This window comes from Canis lupus, chromosome 24, assembly GCF_048164855.1.
Source record: "Canis lupus baileyi chromosome 24, mCanLup2.hap1, whole genome shotgun sequence".
NCBI classification, from domain to species: Eukaryota; Metazoa; Chordata; class Mammalia; order Carnivora; family Canidae; genus Canis; species Canis lupus.
Genome location: NC_132861.1, coordinates 14,342,124 through 14,360,241, shown reverse-complemented (window position 1 = coordinate 14,360,241; position 18,118 = coordinate 14,342,124). Strand labels below are relative to the sequence as shown.

General features: G+C 45.4%; 1 long non-coding RNA gene across 2 annotated transcripts in view; it reads left to right on the top strand.

Annotated features, from left to right (window-relative positions):
• LOC140616422 (uncharacterized) overlaps positions 1 to 17,735 on the top strand; it is a 31,711-nt gene extending 13,976 nt beyond the window's left edge. The window contains exons 2-4 of one of the 2 annotated variants that reach the window (XR_012016914.1): positions 9,747 to 9,946; positions 16,859 to 17,011; positions 17,486 to 17,735. This is a non-coding gene — a long non-coding RNA (uncharacterized lncRNA). The remainder of the gene's footprint in view (positions 1 to 9,746; positions 9,947 to 16,858; positions 17,012 to 17,485) is intronic. The other variant, XR_012016913.1, reaches the window with a different exon arrangement.
• The last annotated feature ends 383 nt before the right edge of the window (positions 17,736 to 18,118 follow it).

Genomic DNA, 18,118 nt, shown 5'->3' with positions numbered 1-18,118 from the left:
AAGAAAAGCAGGAAGCCACCATCTCCTTGGGCCAGACAGGACAAGAGGAGAGAGTTACAGAAACTCAGAGCTGCAGTCAGAGGAGAGACCTGTTGGGTATGAACTGGGGCCTTTGGTGAAAGAATGCAGCCACTGCTCATCGGGGCCTCCCCCCACCCACACACTCCCCTCTCTTACTCGTGCCTCCACTGGCCAAGACAGTCAGAGGATAAGGAAACCTGTCAATGCAGATTCAGACCTGTGGGCTCCAAGCAGACTGGAGCAAGATGGGGTGTGATTGTAGGGAGAAACAGAATATCCAGTTGTTCTAATAACCTATCTAATAACCTGTCCTAAACCACTATAGGTAATAGCTTCCTCCTTCCATTGTTAATGCTTCTATCCCTTGGAACAGAATGATGTTGACCTGACAATTGAATATAGATTCAAAAGAAATGACTTAAAAAATATTTTCACTTGGGGCACATGGGTGGCTCAGTCCATTAAGCATCCGACTCTTGATTTCGGCTCCAGTCATGATCTCAAGGTTGTGAGATGGAGCCCCATGTCAGACTCTGCACTGGGCATGGAGCCTGCTTGGGATTCTCTTTCTCCCTCTGCCCTTTCCCCTCCTTCCTCTCTCTCTCTCTCTCTCTCTCTCTTAAAAAAGAAAGAAGAAAGAGAAGAAAGAAAGAAAGAAAGAAAGAAAGAAAGAAAGAAAGAAAAAGAAAGAAAGAAAAAGTACTTTCATTTAACTGAAAAGATTAAGATTTTTAAAACTTAGTTCTATTTGGACTCAGTGTCTTATTCATAATTTAATGAAAGTTGATTTAAATTTTTAATTTTTAAAAATTAAAAAGTTTTAAAAATTGGCTCTGATATTTGCCCAACACTGAGATGTAACTCAGTCTCCAATCTGCAAGTGAGTTTGCCCACTGCCAAATAGGCCAAGATCTGAGCAAAGGCCTTTTGTCTGGACTGAGAAACCTCTCTTCCAAAGGCATGAAACATCTTGACAGGGACAGGTGTGAGTTTCCCCACTGTCCATCTACTGGTCATGGGAATTAGATGTCAGATTCAAAGATAGCTTGCAATTTGAGGGTTAATATGTTGTCACATGGAAGATGTCAGTATGGAGTCAGGACTTTTCCTGCTTGAACAGACGCATGCTTCTTCACTTGTGAATCCATAAAGAGCTTCCTGTCTGCTGAACTCTGGTGTGCTGGGACAATTCACAAGTCAGACTACATGCAAAGGCTCCCAGTGTGTACTAAGTGCTGCAACACCATCTGCTTTTGTCTGTATTTAGGTGCCTCATTTGTTAGCTCAGAGTGCTAAACGCTAAGGTTGCAGGGGCCGGATGCTATCAGGACTCAGTTCATCTGAAGGAAACCTCGTCTTCAAACAGAATCAGAAGAACCACAGCTGAAGGCTTGTGTGTTTGCCACTTCCTTCACTCTTCACCAAGCTCAAAGTTCTTTCCTTGAGGGACTCCCGTTTTGAGTAGCCGCACATTTGTGGGTTCCGGTGCCTGCTCTGTTTCAGGACTGCTTTGGTAGACCACAGACACCTCTGCGTCGGGCTGGTTACAGCGGTCCTACCTGGACGACACATGCATAGTGTATGAGTGCTATGTACTGCATGTTTGGTTCCCCCAAAGTCACACATTGAAACCCTGATCCCGTATGTGATGGTATTAATAGGTGAGGTAAGTAGGTCATGAGACTAGAGTCCTCATGCCATCATGATTAGGCCTCGTGCCTTTATTTTGTTTTTTCAAAGATTTTTATTTATTCATGAGAGACAGAGAGAGAGGCAGAGACACAGGCAGAGGGAGAAGCAGACTCCCTGCAGGGAGCCCGATGTAGGACTTGATCCCAGGACCCTGGGGTCACGCCCTGAGCCAAAGGCAGATGCTCAACCATTGAGCCATCCAGGAGCCCTGGGATTAGGGCCTTTAGAAGAAAAGACACAAGAGAGATCTCTGGTCACCACGTGGGGACACAGCAAGAAGGCGGCCATCTGCATGCAAACCATAAAGAGGGCTCTTGCCAGACACTGGATTTGCAGACGCCTTGATCTTGGACGTCCAAGCCTCGAGAACCGTGAGAAAGAAATGTTTGTTGTTCAAGTCAGCCAGCGCATGGTATCCTGTTGATAGCAACTTGAACTGACTAAAACAGTGGGGATGTGGCGGATATATGATGGACACTATGTTAAAATATTTTTCTCTAAGATTCCTTGAGTGAAACCGTTTGCATCTGGTTTGTTATCCTAAGTCCCGAAAGAAGCTGTGTTTATCCAGGAGAATTGGCTCAAATATGTATAAATGTTGGATTTCCTATCCCCCTCTTGGCTTTTCATTCAAAATGTGGCTTGTGGAAGAACCACTTTGCATAAGAAATGTGGGGAGCAGAGCTAGGGAAGGGAGAGAGGAAAAGAAGGGGGTTGTGTCCGGACCTCTTACAGGCCAGCAGTGGAGGGTGCCTTTTTGTCACTGATGCAGAGAGAGGCCAAGGCCATGTGTGTGAAGTCTAGAGCAGGGTGGATGCCACAGCCACAGAACCACAGGATGCAGTGTCTGAGGGGCTTCCCAGGTGAAGTTGGGTTACGGGGAGGGTCCTGGGGCACAGGGATGACATCCCCACTCCTCTCTCTCCTCAGAGTCAAGCAGAGTCTGGAGAAATGTGACAAGGAAGGCTATAAATAGCTAAGCAAATCAATAAGCAATGCACCCAATTAAAGATGATTTTAATTATATGAGCCTGCCTGGCCACCAGACACTCAAGTCAAACAGAGTAAATGTAATTTCCTTTAACCACTCCCTTCCCTGAGGCTAACAGTGTTTGTGGATCATCTCTATGTCCCTCCAGAAAACACATCTCAGATCTCACAGGTCTGCCACTGTCAATGCAGCATGCCACTTGGTCTTCTCTTAGCTCTTAGGAAAGCTCTGATTCTAGGGCAGTGGGGTGTCGGAGATGCCTTCTGCAACGCCTTTCATCTCACAGTGTTGAAATCGGCTGCTTGGAGCCTATGTGGAACCTGCCTGCCTGCCAATACACGTGCAGAGCACCGCAGGCTTACAGTCCTGTAAGTATGGCAGGTGATGGTTCCCCAGATTTGGAAAGCTCCCCACATGTAGCCCTTGAGATCAAGAACCATATCTCTCTGTGTTTCTATGGGGCAGGCCAATACAGTGTTGCTCTCAGACCAGGGCAAGAGGGTCCCCTGCCATGCAACCCTGTTTCAGAGGGTCTTGCATGTCATAAACATAGAAACAATCAATTCCTTAAAGAACATGACACCTCTGTCACTCAGGATCCACTGCTCTGTGCTGGCTTAGGGCTCCCCCCAACTCCAACCCCCATTCAGGCCCCAGGGAGAGACTTCACTGTCTTGCCCCTTGGCTCAAATACTGAGCAGATTTGCATGCTGACACCAGAGAAGGACACTTCCTCGAGTCCAGGTGGAATTTGAGCTGTGGAAGCTTCTAGAGAAGGAAAAGAAAAATTAACTTGTCAAATCCTTCCTCTTCACGTAAGTGCAGTTGATTCTTGCATAGCAAAATCTCATTTCCCAGGGGGGTTGATGCCCATTTCTTTGCTTCTCCTCACCTGATTTCTGGCTCGGGGCATGTACTGGCTAGTATGGTGTTCACAGTAAAGGCTAGGGAATGTTCTACATTCTGGAACCCTCCCAGAGCTCTCAAATGTGTATACATAAAGGTAGAAAGTCAACCTGTGCCGGATAATGACACTGAGCCTCAGTCTTAACAATGAGATGAATATTGAATGCTAGAATTGTAAATGGCTTTATTTTTATAAAAATATTTAATAGGGTAAAATCACTTTTTCAAATTAAAATCGAAGTTTTATTTAAGTAATTTTGATTTACACTTTTAATATTCATGAACTATGACCTATTTGCTTTTGAAATTCCTAGATGACTTTGTAAACTTTGTGGGGAAAATAAGTGTTTTGAAAACACACACTAATTTTGATTTACATTTTTTATGAACTGACATTCAGATTCTATATACTTAAAATACAGTTCTATATATTTTTTCAATCCTTGAGGTGAATCCTTGAGTATGGGTATAGTTGAGATTGCGATACGTACAGAAATACAAAAATAGAGCTCAGAAAAGAAAAAAAAGGATGAAAAAAATAGAAAATCTTCAATCTGTTTAAGTTTTTTAAAACTGGAACCAATGAAATTTTGTAGACCTCTGGTGAAACTACCTCACAACAAATTTACAAATAGGATATAATCAAGTCTTCATTTAATGAAGCTTTACTTAATTCATCGAAACAATGGAAACGAAAATAAGAAAACCCTTGATTAAATCGATAACTTGAAGAGGTCAAGTAAGATCTCTGAAACTGCATACTCCTTACTATAGAAAGACTTAATTATTAATCAAAACAATAAGACTGTAAGAGGGCCTTCATTTCTGCTCTTGTTAGGGTCCCAAAAATGTTTGGGGTGATCCTGGCTGCTCAGATTCTTGTCAGCAAGCCTTCCCCTGCTGAGGGTCCTTGAGCATAACTCCCCATGTTCTGAACCTGGGACTTGCCATCAGGCCACCAAGCTACCTGGCCACCACCCATTGGATCAAATCCTCTCGGTTTCAATTCAAGACTTGCAGAGACTCAGGACATTCTGAAAAGAACAAAGAGTGATGTAGGATCTTATAGTTCCTAGCACAGTGGCTTGCAAAAAACAGACCTTAATTGTGCTTTTTAACTTTTACTTGGAAATCGTCAACAAGCATGCACTCCTGTGGTCAGGAGGAGCCGCCCATTCTTTAAATAGATGTATGCTGAGCATCACTGGGGTAGGCACCGAAACGGACTGGAGGTGAAGTCTAGGATCGTGGCTTCATGGGGTCTGATCGGTGGAGATGGCAGATGTGATTTAAGGAATCAGGCAAGGTGACAAAGAAGAAAACATGACTGCTCATCACAGAGAGACTCACAGCCAGAGCTGCCAGCAGGAAGGAGCAGGTGGTGGTGGCATCCTCCCACTGCCCCCAGGAACTTGACCTTGATCTTCTCTCCCTGTTTCTGATTGTCTGGCTCAGGGCTGGCCTGCCTTCTTCTCTCTCCTTTCCCCTATAAGCCACCCTCAGGGTTTTATATGGAAGAAATGTGAAACTCTTACCAGGAAGCAGCAGTACTCAAGTAAATGGAAATTCAGAGCAGAGGGACTGCATCATGGAAGCTTATGTTAAAAAAAAAATAATAATAATCATGATGAATGTCCTTGTCCTTGGAGAAAGAGGCTTGTATCTCAGTGTATGAGAAACGACTGCCTGAGGCATCAGGGGTGTAAACGTGCTTCCCGAGATTTTAGTTGGTGCTGTAAAAAAAAAACCAAGGCTGTGGGAAGGCTTAGAAAAAAAAGAAAATAAGGGGCTGGAGCCGCAGATGGGTGAAAGTCTCACTGATTCCTATAGAAATAGAGCATTTAAAATTAGCTTGGTATAAAAATAATCAGGGATGTGGGGTTGATTTACTATCTATATTCCCCACTGCTTGATTCAATTTCTGTTTTGAGAAATCTGTCACGTATCCAGTTTCCTCCAAAGACTCAGTCTCAGCTCTGGGCCTCAGGAACAGTGGTCACTGCAGCTTCTCGGTGGGGGTTGGAGGGCTTCTGGGGAGCTCCTCCATGGGCCGCCAACCTGGCGCCTCCCAGCCCGGGCTCTTGACCTCCGAGTCTTCCTGTCGCCTGTGCTGACCCAGGCAAAATTCTGAGTTTCCTCCTTCACCGCATCTTGTTACATTCCCAAGTCCAGAAACCCTTGAGCCCTTTTATTTCATTATATTTTATTTATCTTTTCTTTTCCCCCCTCAAGACTAACTCCTACAGCCACAGAAGGGAGCCGAGGCCTAGGCCTTGATGGTTAAGAATCAGGCAGGTAAATATTGTAATAAAACTGAAAGCATAGGGCAGATCTCAAATCAGAAGGCTAATGGCCTTCTGGTCATTGGGATACCTTGTGTTTCTAGAGTAATATCATGGGTGGAAGTGTGTTCCAAGAAGTCTGAACTGTAAGAGATGTTCTAGTCCTTCATTCTCCCTGGTCATTCCACACCTGGCCGAGGCCGCACCACTGGGGTGGTGGCAGAGCAGATCGCTGTCACTTTGAGGGTGGCCCAGCACTAGTGAAACAGGCCCTGCTGTGCTTCGGAGGACCCTGCCTGTCTACTGTGCCTCTTGCCTGTGGCCTTGAGTACCTGCCAGGAATGAAGGCTCAGGATCAGGGTTGAGGCTCTCGTCTCCCAGGGTTGGGGGTGCAGCAGCCTCTGTTGTTGGGGTCCCACCACCCCCAGAGCTGCCCCTGCAAGTGGGATGCAGATTCCACTTCACGCTCCCAGGCTTGGAAAATCGTAAGGTCATGTTTCAGGGCTTCTGCCCCTCACGACCTGCAGAGGCTACTCCTCTGTGTTTATAAAGTCAAACTTAAAAAAGAAAAAAAAGAAAAAAAAAAGAAAAAGACCTAAAGCCCACAAGCAAAAAAGAATGAAGTTAGGGCAAGGGAGGAAGGAGAATGACTGTTTTATGAGCTGGGGCTCCGGGGGCGAGGTTTTGGGGGCAGTTTCGGCTTTGAAACCTGTTGAACCCTCCCTGACAACTTTAATTAGACGCCAGCATCTACTGAGCGTGGGGGCCCCGACCACACATCTCCCCGCCTCGCCCCCTGGCCCAGCACCACAGCCGCTCTGGGAGGGGCTCTGCCAAGGCCAAGGCCAAGTCTGTCTTCAGGGAGGGCATCAAGCAGAGGTCAAAGCACTATTTCTCCCGGCAGGATCCAGGGCATCCTCCATCTCTTGTCCTCTGTTCCCTGGTCCCCTGAGCTGGCCTGAGTGCCTTCCACAGGGTGGGGGCTGTCCTCAGACTTTCAGGACCTCACAGGGCCAGGGGGTGGTCGAAGGAAAGAACACTGGGGCTGCCCTGGCCCAGTCCTGGCTCAGGTTTCTGCCATGGGCAGTGTGGCCATCCAAGCAGGTTGAGTAGAGGAAACTCCTAGGCAAGTAGGGGACCTCGGAAGGTTTTTTTCTCCCCTAGGTGGGTGATGAGAGATGTGTGTCCCTCTAGAGAGGAACTGGGAGAGCGCCTGAAATGGGGTACATGGGCCAAGGATGTCTGGGTGCTGCCACCTGGTCTAGACTTGGACCTAGGGCTTTGAGGGTCAATAATTGGTAGGCTCTGGTATTAAGAGCTCAGCCTCAGGAACAGGATTGCCAGTGTGTGAGTGTGTGTGTGAGTGTGTGTGTGTATTGGGGGGTATTCCTATTCAGGACAAATGCACCAGCAGGCAGCAGGCCTGGGGGGTGGGAGAGGACAGGCCTTGCCAGCCTCTGTGAGCTGTGGAAACGGGGTGGGAGATGGGCCCAGCTGTAGGGTCACACCCAAGCCCAGTGTCAAGGACACTGTTGGTTGCTCATCAGGCACTTAGTAAGACATAGCTGACGAGTAGGCAAATAATAAGCTGTATAGCTGACCAGAGATTGGGCCAGGCCCCACGTTCTTTCAATAGCCCTACAGAGCAGGATCCCTCATCCCCTTCTATAAATGATTCAGTGAATGAAGGAAGAAGGCCCAGGAGCCCATGTCAGGGGGTCAGACTGCCCAAGGGAAGGCAATTCTTTTCTTTTTCTTTCATCTTTCATTTTATCTTATTTCCTCCTATGTTTACTCTGGTGATGGAATTACTGCAAAAAGTCATGAAGATATTAGAAAACAAGAGTTATAGGTTTAAAAGCCAAAGCTTGGGGCTGCTGGTGGCTCAGTCCACTAAGCGTCAGACTCTTGATTTTGGCTCAGGCGATGATCTCAGGGTCCTGATATTGAGTCCAGTGTGGGCTCTGCACTCGGCGGGGAGTCTGCTTGAGTTTCTTTCCCTTTAACCCTCCCCCTGCTCTCTCTCTCTCTCTCTCTCTATCTCAAAATAAATAAACAAATCTTAGAAAAACAACAACAATAAATCTTTGTAGACAGGAAACAGGAGGCAAAGATAAAAGGCCAGCAGCAGGATAAAGAACTTTGGCATCGAGCTGTGGTTGGGGAAATGACCAAGACTGTCATTAACCTAAGTCGTGGTAGCGTGATAATTGGATCAATAATAATATTATTACCATTGACAACCAGAAGATGCTACTACGTATGCACCAGAGGCCATCTCAGGGTCCGGGACTGCCTCCCAGGTACATGACATCTGGACGGCTAGCAGATCGTCAGGGTCCTCGGGAGAAGGCGGAGCCACCCCAGGAGTACTGACAGGCCCTAGAAGAAAGATGTAGCAGAGAACAGCGCCAGCATCACTGGTCCCATGGTGGTTTCTGACCTGAGCTTTTCTTTTCCAAGGCTGAGTCAGAGCCTGGGTTAAAGGACTGGAGCCTTCTTTCTATCTGTCTCTCTCTAAATGCAAGCGTGCTCTTCCAGCACCTGACCGTGCATGAGAGAACGTGGGCAGAGGAAGGCAGGCACTCAGCTGGGCAGTGGCCACGTCACTTCCATCAGTCCTTAGGGCTACCCTGATGGCTTTGCCCCATGGCGCCATGGGGCACTTTCGGAGGGTCTTCTGAGTTCAGTAAAATCAACAAATGCTTTACTGACACGGATTTAGCACATCATCTTAGTATCCCTCTCACGGGAGGATGCAGGGTAAAATCTGCCATCACTGAGGGTGGCTGCAGAGACCAGTATCCCCTGGGTCCATGCGGGGCCTCTGTTTCCTTAGGACACAGTGGGCCTTGCACTAGTGCACCAGGAAAATACACACCAGGCCTGAGCTCAAATCCAACTGTGACTTAGATTTGCAAAATGTTGGGGGAACATATTTAATCTCCCTGAGCCTCAGCTGACCCACATACAAAGTAGAGAAAATCATATTCACCAAAATTCTTTTGGGGGAGAACACACTGAGTTTGTGTGAAAGAGGCACTTTGTGATCAGAGGTGAAACCTCGAAAAAATCTGCTCAAGGAAACCACCTTCTAAAGAGAATGAGTCTGGGGGTGCCTGGGTGGCTCAGTCGGTTAAGCGTCTGCCTTCGGGTCAGGTTATGACCCCAGGGTCCTGAGATCAAGCCCCATGTCAGGCTCCCTGCTCAGCGGAGCCTGCTTCTCCCTCTCCCTCCCCACTTGTGCTATCTCTGTTGCTATCTCTGTTTCTCTCAAATAAATAAATAATCTAAAAAGAAATTTAAAAAATTAAAGAGAATAGGTCTGTTGAATGGGAAGCCCAGCTGTCTGCCAAGCAGACAGAGTGACCAGCATGTCAATACATAAGACATATTTGGGGACAGGGGAAAATATAGCTGGGAGAGAGCCCAAGGCCTCCCCCACTCCCCACCACCCCTGCCACCTGCCCTGGTTGGCCAGAAGGGCTTCCAGGGGCTGGACATGCCTTTGGTGGAGTTTTATGGGTTTGTTCAAGGATGTTTGAAGTCAAGCCCTCCCTCTTCAGTCTTCCCTAAGGAATCCTCAGCAAACTTTCCCTACTACTCACTTCGCTAGATGTGGATGGACTTTGGTGGGGGGAGTCCAAGATACGCGAAGTTCTGTGCCGAGGCTGGCATGGAGGGAAGTATGGAATTCTGGGCGTACAGCTGCAGCTAATAACTAGTTACATACATAAAACCTGCTACAGAGTGAGTGTGCCCTGAGTGGTATTGATGAGCATTTTTACCATAATAAAAATGAATTCTCTTCATCCCATTTTACAACACTGAGCTGCCTGTGCTTCTGTTCCCAGAGGGCAGGATGCAGCACCCTCTCCCAGTGTGAGCTGTGGAGGACACACTTCCTTCTCCGTGTTCAATCTCTTCTTACTGAGGGCCTCCTGGTACCTCTACATTCTGCTGCAAGGAGGCATTTGCAGTATGGAATAAACAGGAACACCGGTAGCCCCCAGACACAACTGGGGGACTGTGCTGGCCCCTGCATGCAGTACAAGTGAGTACCATACGTGGCTGGGCTGCTTGCACAATGCCACCACCTCCAGGCAGTCTGCCCAGAGTTCCTAGACGCCTGTACATATTCTCTGACCTCATCATTCCTGGATGAAGAGACCTAGCTTGTCTGCTACATCTCCCGTGTGGCTTTTTTAATTTTATTTTTGGTTATTTTTGTGCTTTTGAAATGGTTACTATTACATTGTGTGTGGCTTGAGCTCCTTGAGGGGGAGCTTCCCGTTCATCCCAGCACCCCTCACAGACCTGGATGTGTGCTTCTGCCTAGATACCCTTCATAGATACAAGCATAAAACTCCCCTCCCTAAGAGCTTCTGGCATAGGTTGTAGAAGCTCCAGTGTTCAGCCCACAAGGACACGCTGTGACCTGGAGTTGTTGAGGGCTCTCTGAACACAGATGGGTGTGGAGGGCTGACCCACCAAGTCCCGCCCTGGTGGCTAGAGCCACATAGAGCTTAGTGCCCATGCCAAGGCATGCTGAGTGTGAGATATGGGCACTGTTCATAGCTGTCTCCAAGACAGCAGACAGAGGATGGGGTCTTCCCACTGCTCCAGGTGCATGGACACCTGTTCTTACCACACCTCCGGCCTGTGGTCTTCCCAGCACATGCCATCAAGCAGGATTCTAATTGCTACCCAAGCCTATCAGAATAGTTCCAGAACTACATTAGCCTCTAAAACAGAACAGTGTGCTATCACTGGAGGGGTGGGGGGAAACGTTAGGGAGGCTGCAACCAGGGTGGAGCTGCTCCCCGGAGCTGCTGGAGCTAGAGCTGGAGCCAGAGGGCGTGGAGAGGCTGAGAGTGTCCCTGGAGGTGCAGTGATGTTTAAATGGAACCTTAAAAATAAGAGCGCTTTTTCCCCTTGCTTCAGTTAGAGTTTCTGGATGGACTCTCAGAGCCACTCCCTCTGGAAGCACAGGGAAGGGGCGGAGTGCTAGAAGTCAGGAATTTTAGAAATCAGGGATGATTATTCCAATTTTTAAAAAGTTGGAAAGAGCATGTTTCAAAACTGTACCAATTAGATTAATGCTGAGCTTTATTTAAAAATCTAGAAAAATTTGGTGGCACCTGGGTGGCTCAGTCAGTTGAGCATAGATCTTGATTTCCTCTGAGATCATGATCTCAGGATCATTAGATGGAGTCCTGCATGCGGCTCCCCGCTCAGTGGGGAGTCTGCTTCAGATTCTCTCTCTCCCTCTCTCTCTCTCTGCCCCTCTCCTACTTGTGCATGCTTTCTCTGTCTCTCTCTAATTGAATAAATAAACCTTTTTGAAAAAAAGACCTAGAAAAATTTTAAAGAGCTGAGTGGGATTGAATATGGGCTTCAAAAATCAGATAGATCCATGTGCATGTAAATCTTTTTGATTCTACATCCACAAGCAACTTCTTGAAGCTAACTTGTATTGTCTGTGGACAAGAGATAAAACTATCTATCTCAAAGAGGTCATTGTAAGAATTGACTGAAAATGTGAAAAGTCCTTTGCACAGTGTCAAGCACAGGGTAAATATTCAGTATAATGTACTAGAACATAATTGAGAATACATTTTGTATTATATACATTATATATAGTTTATAATGCAATATGATGAATAACTAGGAACAAATTTTGGTTCACTGAGAATGTTATACTAATTTAATTTTAAAAAATTTTTGTTGCTATTACAGCTCTAGCCATAGTATATCAGGATTTTAACAGAGAGTTTGACAAAAATCCTTAGTAACATTGTTATGCTTGTGACAGATATTCTGGTTAGTGATTACCCCTGGGGAAGGAGGTGGAAACAGATGCACAACAAGTGCATAGAAAGCTTTGTATCTGTGGTGGGTTTTTTTGTTTGTTTGTTTGGTTTTTTTGAGACACCATGCAAGTGGGGGCCGGGGGAGGGGCAGAGGGAGAAGGAGAGAAAGTCCTAAGTAGACTCCCCACTGAGGGCAGAGCCCTACACTGGGACTCAATCTCACCACTCTGAGACCCTGACCCCAGCCTAAATCAAGAGTCGGGCACTGCACTGACAGAACCACCCAAGCACTCCTGTGGAGTTTTATTAATTCAATAATTCTAAAGAAATATGACAAAATGTTTGGGTGGGTGGGGAATGGTCACTTCTGACCAATAGCATGCTTTTCTTTCAACAATGACTTTTCCCTTAGAAACTAACAGCCTGGTTCCTGACTAAACCACTTGTCTTAGTCTGTTCTGGCTGCTATAACAAAATGCCACATATTGGGTGACTTATAAACAACAGAAATTTATTTCTCACAGTTCTAGAGGCTGGGAAGTCCACGGACAAGATGTCAGTATGGTTATATTCTAGTGAGAACCCTTTTCCTGGTTTATAGCTGGCACCTTCTCATTTACATGGTGGAAGAAACAAAGGATCTCTCTGGAGCCTCTTTTATTCTTTTAAAAGATTTATTCTTTTATTTATTTATTTATTTATTTATTTATTTATTTATTTGAGAGAGAGAGAGAGAGCATGTGAGTGAGCACTAGGGGTGAGGGAAGAGCAGAGGCAGAGGGAGAGAGAGAATCTCAAGCAGACTCCCCACTGAGCATGGAGCCAGATATGGGGCTTGATCCCAGGACCCTGATATCATGACCTGAGCTGAAATCAAGAGTCAGTCCGTTAACCAAGTGAGCCACCTAGGCGCCCCTCTGGAGCCTCTTTTATTAGGGCATGAATCACATTCATGAAGACCCTACCTTCTTGCAATAATTAATTCCCGAGTGCCCCATCTCCAGATAGTGTCCCATTGGGTTTAGGGTTTTAACATAGGAATTTGGAGAGGCAGGGGAAAGGGAGGGCGTTGGAGAGGGGGACACAAATATATAGACCCTAGCACTGCTGGCTGAAACTGCTCCCTGCATCTTTTGTAAAAGATCACTCCTTTTTAAAAAAATTTTTAAGATTGTTACATTTTGAACAATGTGGTTCAGCACATAACATCATAGAGCGATCAGAAGAACTGGGATTGGTAGCTAAAATAAGGAACAAAAACATAACATTTTACAGTACAGTCTGTGTGGTTCCTCATGGGAGAATGACATTTTCAAGACTCATAGCAGAAGGAGACTCCTAAGCCCTGACTTGCCAAAGTCAGCTGCGATGCAGAACACTGCCTTCTCTGAATCACTGCAGGCAAAGTCTTTCCTGGAGAGTAACCGAGACTTTCACAAAAACACTTTTTAAAATTTGACCCTGACATTTTAAGATATTACTTTGACAGTAAAGTCAATTGTTATTGAGTATTTGTATTGCCAACCACATTCGATTGATTCCTGATCTTAGCTTCTTATTTTTAACAAGTAAAATGCAAGTCAAATATATGTAAATTATATGAAAAACAACCCTGGCTGTCACAAAATCCAAGCAATACACAGTGAAAAGATAAGTTACAAATCCAGTTTATGCTTGATCTGATTTATATGGCTGAGAGAATACATTTTTTTCAAAAGGGCTGATATTAGAGGAAACAAGCATCGTACAATGTCTGAGAGGGAAGGGTGTACTTGCTGTGTTACATGTACCAGTACCGGTTAGCTATTGCTGCAAGACAAACCACCCCAAAATGCAGTGGCTTAAAAAATAGAAACATTTATCATTATTCAGAGTTTTCAAGTCAGCTGGGAAGTTCTGTTCATCTGGGTCAAGATTTGCCAATCTTGTCAGTGTTCATTTATTCTTCTTTAGTTAGCTGGAGGTGGGATGGGGCAGATGAGTTAATCTAGGATGACTTCATTCATGCAACTGTTGGTCAGCTGGCTGTTGACTGGGACACTGAGATCATTGATGGTGTGTGCATGTGTACATGTGTGTGTTAGAGGAAATAAAGAACAAGGATCATTACCAGGGGTAAAGAATGTCACATGTAACAGGAAGCCACTGAGGACAAATGTGACCTGATCTGCATTTTGGTCCATAGCCTTGGTGATTGTCCTCAGAGGTTAAGAGAACAGACTTTATAGTCAAAAAGACTAGATTTGTGGCAAGGTCCAAAACTCACTGCAACTTAGTTTTCTCATCTCTACAATGTGAATGGTGTTACCTATCTCTCAGGGTAAGAGTAAGTGAGGTAATGTACACAAATCACTTATCATGGAACTTGGCACATAGTAGATTCTCAAGGATAAAAATGTCAGATTCTTGACCTTCTAGGGATTTCATTGCTCCCATGACTCTAGACATTCCCAGCTTCTTCCTTTTCTTTTGCATATAGATATGAATATCTTGGTATGATCCTGGTGTAATGGGACACACATTCTGTTCATGATATCATCAGCAAAAGACAAGGAGGAGGTGTCCTTGTTTAAATCTGAATTGGAAAGATACTGGTCCCATCATTAGCCCTTAGACTGGCCTCTCAGAAAGAGATGGGAGGGAGGTATTAGCTGTCCCTGCCTGGTAAGATTCCAACCCCAATTCCCTGGTGTCTTTCAGGAAACTCTCAGGAATTAGGGATCCCATTTATCTCTACTGTTGTCCACCAGCTCTGCCTAGAAGAGCAGAAGAGCAGTGCAGACATTGTTGCACAGGCTGAGTTTTTGGACACAAGGGCATGAGGCAATTGTCTGAGGTGATGAGGTGATTGTGCACTGGTGCTGGGCCCTGTGGCCTTCAGATAGCGCATCCCCCCACCCCCCGCCTTTTGGCTCACAGGAAGCCTACCGCTGACTTCCATTAACAATGTGCTCTCTGGTTAAATGTGACAATCCTTGGGAAAGGTCATATTTGAAGTAACAGACATAATCCATTAGCTTAAATGGAGGACTAAAGATCTGCCCCAGAACCTCCAGGGATCTTGTAAGCACAGCTTGAAAATTACTGGAAAAGTCCATCTCTGGGATTCAACTGCAAAATCTAGGCCACTTTCTGTCAGCCTTGCTGAAGCAGATCCTAGGAGCAGTAGCCCTAGTGCTCACTGAAGAATCTACCCAGTATCTACCCACTACCCAATGCCACATCTTGTCATACATACCTATGTTGGCCAACTCAGTCCCTCAGAGTTCTCTGTCTTACAGAGCATTTCCAAGTGGACCTGAAGCTGTTTCCCCATAGCTGGGAATAGAGGCTAGAACTATTCTATCAGAAGGTCAACACTCTGCCCTTTGGCAGAGATCAACAGGGTGGGACCACAAACCTTGTTGAGAATAGTGTCCCTTACCTTCTCAGTCACACATACACACACACACAGCCTGGAAACTTCCACACTGCTATCCTGGCTGGCACTAGGCCTGCCATTGAGCTGGCACAATGAGAGTTGTGAGCACATGGCAGATTGGGGGTTATTTTTAAACACCCTTGCTGGGAGGCAGCAGTGACCTTAAAGTAGGTTGTCTCTCTTTTTCTGGCATTTCAGTTTTATTGTAAAAGCATTTATTTGTAGAAATAGAGAATGTTAAGCTACAAAAGCACATGTTATGCAAATGGCAGATGTTGGATGTTTCCCATGTTGGCAAAGGGAAATGGGGTGGGGAGGGAGCAGTGGTGACACACCCTTGGAGGTGAAGGGGAACACCTGGTCACCCTGTCTTGAGCAGGACCATACCTACAAAACATGTTCTTCTTCAGACCCAGGGACCTGAGGGGTTCCAGGAACTTCCTGAACTCAGAAAGGATCACTTCCAGGATCTTCCTGGAAAAGAAAGCAGGTTTTGCTGGTGGGATGGCACCATCAACCCTCCCCCAAAGTCCCCTTCTTGGTTGTGATTGCCTGAGAAAGCCAGTGGCATTTGTTACCATCCCCTGGCTGAATCTATCCCATCAAAAGGGAGAAGAGATAAAAAGGAATCACCTTCAACTTGGAAAGCCAAGAAATATGGTGAATGCTTGAAGATTTGTAAATGTTCTGAGAAGTTGGATCTCTGAATAATAATAATAATCATAACATAGCAGTAGACAAATATATTATTAGTATATTAATTAAATAATATATGGATTATATATAAAGTGAACAGGTTAATATAGTTATTTTATACTATTATTCATATGCTATTATCATTTCAGTGAGTAGTTCCGCAAAAAATTTTTAGATGCTTTATGCATGTCAACACTATATCAGACATTGAGAGTCCAAAACCCTCAGGGGGTTACAGTGTAGTGTAAAGGGAGAGACAGATGCATAAACAGATAATTTCAGTGGAGCCATGGAAATGAGTAGGACAGAGGAGGGCACAGGCCCAGCCAGGGGACAGAGGACAGAGGCATAGTGTAGAATTCACAAAGGAGCTTCCTATCACTAGTGCTTGCTGGAGGTATCAGGCTAGTGAGAGGATTAGAGACCATGTCAACACAAGCCTAACACATGGAGAGTCTTCTAAAACAGCAGCAACTGCTGATATTTTGTTTTATGCCTAGAACTTTCCTGCTGAAGGCCCCACATAAAGATCTGTTCTACAATCCCAGGAGATGAGGGGCCCCTCGGCCATGTGCCCACAGCACTTTTCACTCCCTTTTCTTAGCATGTGGTACACTGCAACTTCATGATCTCCTCATTAAACGCTTTCTCTCCCTCTGGACCTTGGGCCCCACACAGTATGCTTGTCACCTCTGTGTCCCCAGAGCTGGGCAGACAGCCTATCACACAGCCAGTCATCAATAGATGTTTCTGGAATAAATTAGCAATGACTGCATGAAAAGCATTACAGAAAGTTAAGCTTCTCTTCAATTCAGTTTACTAAGGAAATGTGAGTTATTTTGGATTGAACAGAGCAAACATCCAGATCACCACTCCCCTGGGTTTCAGATCTAGTGTGAGGCTAGAATTTTATGCTTTCAGGGGTGAAATAAAGAGCAAAGGGAGTTAAGTGATTTGTTAAGATGATGGTTACAGCTCTTCTCTGAAGTGGAAAATCCATGAATCAGAAAAGCTCACTGGTCTCATTCCATAATAGGAAGCGTTCAGCAGAGAGACCAAAGGAAAGGTTCACTTCAAGGCAGACCTTAAACTCAGAGCATCCGGCACCCAACCCTGAGCCTCCTACAAGCTTTGTGCAGCTCGATTGCCCACTCCCTCATGTCACTGAGAAAGGAGTAACTAAACCAAGGTGATGTTTATGAATTTTTATGAAATTAGAGCCCTGTCCCAGTTCTTCAGAATCTGGATTGGAATGAGAATTCATATAGACGATTCACCACAGAAAATTAAAGCTGGTACACTTGGATGAGGCAAGCCCTGGGAGCTCCACAGGAGTTTACTAGATCATAGGGGAAAAAAGAGTCAAACCAAGAAATAGACTCTTAACCATAGAGAACAAACTGATGGTTACCAGAGGAGAGGTGGGGAGGGATGGGTGAAATAGGTGATGGGGATTAAGGAGGGCACTCGCTGTGATGAGCACTGGCTGTTGTATGAAAGTGTTGATTCACAGTATTGTACACCTGAAACTAATATTACACTGTATGTCAACTGGAATTTAAATAAGACCTAAAGAAAAAAAAAAAGCATTTGCTAGATCATTTTGCTCTCACTTCTATTCTCTTCTCAGTAAGAATCTCTCCTACTTGTTTCCTATTACCAGATATTTTTCCTGACCCAGATGTCCTGGCCTGCTTTCTGGAGCTAAAACATAGGAGGTAATAAAAGCAGAAATGAAAACACAACATTTACAAATAAAAAGCAGTATCTCCCCCTGCCCCATCCTTTATTCTGCTGGAAACATCATGAGCCAGGACCTGCACACAGGCTGCCAGTCTCCAAAACGTGAACTAAAGAGTCCTAGAAATGCTCCTTTTCTTCCCTTACAGAAATTTGTTAAATGAAACATGATTCCAGCAATTTAATCCTCTCGACTCTTATTATTGGAAGATTCCCTGAGCATTATACCAGGACCACTGAACTTTTTGAGTAGAAAAATAAAAATAATAATGCCTGAGGACTCTGACTCTGAAAAGTAAATAAAAGCAAGTGGATTGTGGAGAGGAATCAAAACTTCAAGGAGGGACCACCAAGGTTAGCTTCCATCTCCCCCTCTCTAGGTTTGTTCTGAGGATGACGTCTCGCCACACTGCCACATGCGGCAGGGGATGGTCATACCGGTAGGGAAAACTTCAGTAGAAATTATTTCTTTCTGGTCAGAGGAAGCAGAGACATCTCCTGAGGGCTGGGGGGTAGAGGAGGCCAGAGAGGGGGGCTCTCCTAATTCTGTACATAA